Source organism: Apium graveolens, chromosome 2, assembly GCF_009905375.1.
Source record: "Apium graveolens cultivar Ventura chromosome 2, ASM990537v1, whole genome shotgun sequence".
In the NCBI taxonomy this organism is placed as follows: Eukaryota; Viridiplantae; Streptophyta; class Magnoliopsida; order Apiales; family Apiaceae; genus Apium; species Apium graveolens.
The window spans coordinates 43514739-43521948 of record NC_133648.1 but is presented as its reverse complement, the minus strand read 5'-3'; positions in this window follow the sequence as shown (position 1 = coordinate 43521948).

Here is a 7210-nt window from a genome sequence, read left to right as displayed (position 1 = left end):
ATTAGGTTTCCTTGTTGTTAATTGAATAGGATTCCTTATACATTGTGTAGCTGTGCTCTATATAAAGCACAGATTAGGTTCATGCTATATGCATTGCGATATTGTTATATCTTTCGCATAACCTAGCAGCTCTCAAGGATAATTGTTCATCCTTTCGAGAGAGTACGTTTGTAATCAGTTTTTATCTGTTAATTTAAAAACTGTTGATTTTGTTAAAGTTTTGTTGAATTGATTGTATTAACTGTATTCACCCTCCCCCTCTATAGTTGATTAATGGCCTAACAATTGGTATCAGAGCTTTCTGTTAATATACAAACAGTTTAAGATCTGAAAATTAATCTACAATGGGAGAAAGAGAAGAATAACCACAGAATCTGAAACCACCAACCCCAGCCACATCACAAATAAGTAGCAACATGAGTAGGTATGAAGCAATCAAGGTGTCTATCCTGAAGATACATGAATATCCAATCTGGAAAGTCAGGATGGCCATGTGTTTGGAAGCCACGGATCCTGAATATCTAAACTTGATTTATGATGGTCCTCATAGACCAATGAAGGTAGCTATTTCGCTTGCAGGAGAACCAGAGAAGATGATAGAAAAAGACAGGAAGTACTCTCCTGAAGATATCTCATCTATCATGAAGGATGCTAAGGTCAAACACATCCTGCACAACAGTCTTGATAGTGTTATGTACAATAGAGACAGCAGGCGACCACGTGCGTACGGAATTTCAGAATCTGGATTTTATTAATTCAAGTACAATTGGGCTTCTGTTGGCGCTAGTTCTCTTGGGCTATTATATAAACCTTATGAGAAGACGTTTTCTTCATCAAGAGCAAGGGCAAGAAGATTGAGAAGACCGTTTTAGCACGCAAGCTAACATACAACTAGAAATGTGGTGTGTGCGAATGCTTAATAGATATGCTTCGAAACTAGATCAAGCACCATAACTTAATTATCCTTAAGGCAATCACAAGCTTATAGGAAGAATATATTCTAGACAAAAAATGACTTATAACACTTCAAGATTATTGGAGTTTATTACGGAATCATGCTTTAATTCAATACATAAAACAAATGCTTATTTGATCGTGCAATGAGTGAGGTCCACAAAAGACTTATGCAATGGTACCCATTTAGCAAGCGTTAGGTTAGCGGATCCTAGACTATAAAAGCCTTAAGTCACCAGGCACAAAGTCCTCTAAGAACTTAATAACTCAAATACCAAAGAGCCCACTCATGATCAATTATACATTAAACCATATTTTTTTTCTTTTTCTTTTTTTTTCTTTTTTTTCTTTTTTTTTTATTTCTGAGCAAGTGCGTTTCGCTCCCTCTTGCTCAACCCTAGACTACTCGTATACAATACGAGCCGGCTACTAGCCATTTGACGCCTAGCCACAACTAGCAATGAATTCCAATTTTTTTTCTCCAATTTTTATCTTTCATGTCTTTTATCATTAAGAGCCTAGCATGCATTCTAAGTATAAGCAATAGATTAACCTCAAAAACCATCAAACCATGACAACAATCTAGTCCATAAGCATACTCTAAGGCTTAGTGAAATTACAAGTGTTTCTAGCATGCATATCAACCTAACAAGATTCAACATCACTTTAACGCTATCACTACACTCACATCAATATCACATATTAATCGGTAAAGCAACACAAAGGGATCATGGTATATGCATGAGCTATATGACATGATAAATAAAGCTATAAATCCTTAAAAAACTATATATAAAAAATATGCAACTATATGAACTAAACTAATCATGAAAATGCAACTACATGACACACACACACAAATATGTTCCTTAACTACTACCCCCAAACTTAAAAATCTTCACTGTCCCCAGTGAAGGTAATAGAAAGGAACATAGGGTATACCTACTCAGACGAATCGTCATCATCACCCTCAGAGGGTGGAGTGTTAGGAGGTGGATAAGCAGAATCCTCACCAAAAATGGGCCACTGGATGTTAGCTCCAAGGTCTCCAAATGCAGTCCCAAGTTCCTGGGTGAGCTCCTCCGCAAACCGAATCTGTGACTCATGCATCGCATCCATCCTCCTTGAAAACCTCCTGTACTGGACATCAGCCAATCTTGAACCATCTCCTCCCTGAGCTCTCGAAGAGCCTGTCTCTCCCTGAGCCAGACTGGGCCTAGCCATGGTAGCACCAGCTGCTGGAACTCCTCCTGGAAGGTAATACCCCAAACCATATAACTCAGGCTCTCCACCCGTCCACTCCTGCATCGCATTCAAAGTCAATGAATCAATAGGAGCGGTCAACATCTGCAACTGCTCATAAGAAGGCCACTGGACTCCAACTTCCTTGCAAAGCTTCGTGATAATAGAGGTATACGAGATAGAGTATTGCGATTTCCCCATCAAAAACTTCAAAATCCCTTGGTAGATGTACTCACCGAGGTCCACATAATATTCATCATTCAGAATTCCCCATAACAACCTCGTCCTCTCCACTGTAACCTCATGTGCATGCAAAGAAGGAAGAATATTAGCACATATAAACGCATTCCAAGCACGAGCATACCTGTTCATCGCGACAGCAGGGAAACTACGATAATCATTGAATCCCCTTTTGAACTTTCACACTGTGCCCGGCTGACAGAGAGTAGCAATAATCAAGTCCAAATCAAAGTCCTCAGGGGCCTTTGCATTCCAATGCTCTTCTTGTGGTTTCCTTTGTCGCTGTCCAGCACCCGATAAATCGCCTCGGGCTGATAATCAACAGTAAGCCAACGAACAACAGAAAACCCATTCTTGTCGGCCTTGGCGTTTGCATAAAACTCGTGAATGATACTCATCGGAACCACCTCAGGTGACTCACAGAATGTAATCCATCCCTTCTCAGCAATCATCGGTAGTAACTCACCATCCCTCCCTGATGGCAAGAACCCCCTCTCCCTCATAATAGGCTTAGTCAGAAGCTTGGTGTACTCTTCTTCAGCAGCCCCATCCAATAATTGGGGCTTCGCAGCAGTATTCCTCGAAGAATCAGTAGCAGTCGGATTGGTGCTGTTGCTACCCACAGTTCGTGATCTCTTTGGGGCCATGAAAACTGAGAATAAGAGTTGGAGAGTTTGTGTTTGGTGTGTAGGAGAGATTTTGTATAGTGAAAGTGTATGGGATGTGTATGGAGAGGTTGTATGTATTTATAGGGCAAAATTAGGGTTAGAATTTGATTAGGAGTGGGGATTGTGGCAAGGTATGGGGGGAAATCATGGGTTAATGGGTTAATTTTTTTTTGAATGCTAGCAAGATGTACTGATTATTGCAGGATGAGATAAATGGTTCCATGAAATCGATTCCCCAAACATCGAAGATCTCAACTTCAAGTAGCACATTTAAAGGCATCTCATCCTTTCTGGAAAGATTCCCAACTTTTTGGCAATGATCACACCTTAAAACGAACTGATGTGCATCCTTAAATAATGTAGGCCAGAAAAAACCTACTTGAAGAATACGAGCTGCTGTCTTTTTACCACCATAATGTCCACCATAAACTGTGGAATGAAAGTCTCGTAATATCCCCTCCATCTCACAGAATGGGATACATCTCCTGATGATCTGGTCAGCTCCTTGTCTAAACAAATATGGTTCATCCCACATGTACCACTTCACCTCATGCATAAACTTCTTCTTTTGAGCCGCATTCATATTAGGAGGCATTAAATTGCTAACAAGATAGTTCACAATGTCTACGAACCATGGCTCTTCCTCTTGAATTGCGAACAACTGCTCATCCGGAAAAGATTCGTTGATCAATGTCTTATCATGTGAAGTAGAATCGGGATTCTCCAATCTAGAGAGATGGTCAACTACTTGATTTTTAGTACCTTTTCGATCCTTGATCTCTAACTTGAATTCATGTAGTAGGAGAATCCAACGAATAAGTCTAGGCTTCGAATCCTTCTTTGAGACCAGATAGCGGATGGTAGCGTGATCAGTGAACACTGTCACCTTTGTCTCAAGTAGATAAGATCGAAATTTTTCAAAACCAAAAACTATAGCCAAGAGCTCCTTCTTAGTAGTGGTGTAGTATAGTTGGGCTCCATTTAGCGTCTTACTAGCATAGTAGATCACATGAAAGATATTAGTCTTTCGCTGCCCAAGAACTGCTCCCACTGCATAATCACTTGCATCACACATCATCTCAAAAGGTTCTCTCCAATCAGGTGCCGTAATAACTGGTGCGGTGATTAAAGTCTTCTTGAGAGTCTCGAATGCTGCCAAACATTCATCATCAAATTTGAAAGACATATCTTTCTCGAGCAAGTTGCACAATGGCTTAGATATCTTAGAGAAGTCCTTGATGAAATGCCGATAAAAACCCGCATGACCAAGAAAGCTACGGATTCCTTTCACAGAAATAAGTGGCGGAAGATTTTCAATGACGCCCACCTTGGCTTTATCCACCTCAAGACCTTTACTAGAGACCTGATGCCCAAGAATGATGCCTTGTTGCACCATCAAGTGACATTTTTCCCAATTGAGCACCAGATTGGTCTCAACACAGTTTTTGAGCACCAAACAGAGATTATTCAAGCATTCATTGATAAGTGGCATTTTATACCACTTAGAACGTCTTATAATGGCTTAAATTGATGTCTTGAAATCAAGTATTTTGTGTATTTGATGCGTTTTTCTAGTGTTTATGCATTTCAGGGTATTACTTGTATTTGTGGAGAGATTTCATCAGGAATAAGCCTAGGTATGTGCTTGGCATTGCAAGTGGAAAGTTCGAAGCAGAACGCAGCAGGAAACGGGAGCATAATAAAAAAAAATTCCAGAAAGGTGCTGGGCGCCCGCTCAGCCTGGTTGGGCGCCCGCTCAGCCTGGTTGGGCGCCCACTCAGGAAGCTGGGCGCCCACTCAGGATTGCTGGGCGCCCGCTCAGGAAGCTGGGCGCCCGTAAATTAAAATAATGATTTTTAGAGTTCTATTTCTGTTGGACTTCTGACTTCTGAGATAGCTGGGTCTTGTGAAGCTTCTATATAAGTAGTTTTCAGAGACGTTTCACGTGTGATGAAGTGTTGCATCAATCAAGGAGCAAGGAGAAAAGGAAGAAGACCGTTTTAGCACATCGCAACGAAGAAGAGGAAGCATAGTTTTCTTGTGATTCTTTTATTCGTTATATCTGTGGATGCTAGTTTTCTTTACTTTGAACCTTATTACTCTTGTGACGTACTCTGGTTTTAATAAGTATTTTATTTTGTTTATCTTATGTGTTATTATCATGTTTTCATATGAACCCATGGTGACGATGAGTTCTATCATGGGCTAATCGTGATCATGGGGTTGTAACGGATTTACTATAGAATTCTTTAGTTGGTTGTTTAATACCTTAGTGTGTGACGATTGTATGATATCTAGTATAGGTTGCGCTTATTCATCTTATGTGCGTCACAAACATATAAGATAGGGTGTTAATCTCTTGTGAAGCGACAGTGGATCTTGAGGTTTAGAACTTGCCATGCTAGCATAGGTTCGTGTATGTGTATGCATGATTAGTGGGTAACTCTAACCATTTTACTTGCCCTGTGTAATCATAAGGAATAACTTGTGCTTAAATCGTTATGTTGTCAAATTCTGTAGACATATATGGTCTCAACATAATTGATACCTATTCAACTTCTATCTTAATTGTGGATGTTTGGTAGAATGGTATTAGTACAACAAAAGTTGGCTTTTATCAGTTTCGTGTTGTTCGATTAATATCATCACCGTTACATGCTAAGGGTAATAACAATAACTATTGAAGGAAGTAGTAATGAAGTTATATCTCATGTGTGTTTAATATTGTTAATTCAAGTATCAATTAAGTGTTTAATTCTCGTAGTTAATTATAGTTAATAATTAGTTAATCAAATCTAAGTGTTACTGTCTTGACATTGAGAAGTAATCATACATTGGTGAGTAAGTATTATTGAACATAATTAGTTTGAGTCTCCGTGGGAACGAACTAGAAAGTATTCTATATTACTTGCGAACGCGTATACTTACGTGAATATTAGCGCGTGTTTTTGCTCTAACAACTTTTTGGCGCCACTGCCGGGGACTCGGCGTATTTGTTTAGTTTATGTACTTACCATCAGTTGTCGTTAGGACTCATTGATTAAGACGTGTTACTTATTGTTTCCGATTGTGTTTCAAGTACGTTAGCGAGCGTTTATGCAAACACGTTCTCGTACTCGCAAGAAGACTTTAGATACGGCTGAAGAGACAGACTCAGTTCTTGATATTCCGGAGAAGATAGATTTTGAAGATTCGGATAAAGAGAGTGAGCAGAAAGAACCAATAATCATGGGTGATCGTATAGTACCAGCAGATCCAGCTCTTATGGACTTTTCTCGGCCAAAAATTGATGACATTCAGTCAAGCATCCTTCATCCGGCTATTCAGGCTAACACTTTTGAAATCAAGCCGGGCACTATTCAGATGGTGCAGAATTCTGTTTCTTTCGGAGGTGCTGCGACTGAAGACCCCAACATGCACATCAGGAATTTTGTCGAGATCTGTAGTACTTTCAAATATAATGGTATGACTGATGAGGCTATCAAGTTGAGGCTTTTCCCATTCTCTCTGAGGGATAAGGCTAAGGACTGGTTACATTCTGAACCAGCTGGGTCCATCACTACTTGGCAAGATCTTGCGCAGAAGTTTCTAATGAAGTCCTATCCAATGGCGAAGACTGCAGCTATGAAGAGTGCTCTTACTCAGTTTGCGCAGCAACCAACATAATCTATGTGCGAAGCTTGGGAGCGCTACAAGGAGATGTTGAGAAAGTGTCCACATCATGGTATGCCTAACTGGATGGTGATCACTGGTTTCTATAATGGTTTGGGGGCCCAATCTCGGCCAATGCTCGATGCAGCAGCTGGAGGCGCCTTGTGGGCCAAAAGCTATACTGAGGCTTATAATCTTATTGAAACTATGGCTGCAAATGAGCATCAAAACCCAACTCAAAGGATGATGCCGGGGAAGGTAGCAGGTATTCTGGAAGTCGATGCAGCTACAACTATTGCAGCGCAGCTCCAAGCGCTGTCTTTGAAGGTCGATTCTTTAGCCACCTATGGAGTCAATCAGATAGCTATGGTCTTTGAGCTTTGTGCAGGTTCTCATGCTACGGATCAGTGTTCTCTTGTTAATGAATCTGTTCAGTATGTGAACAATTATCAATG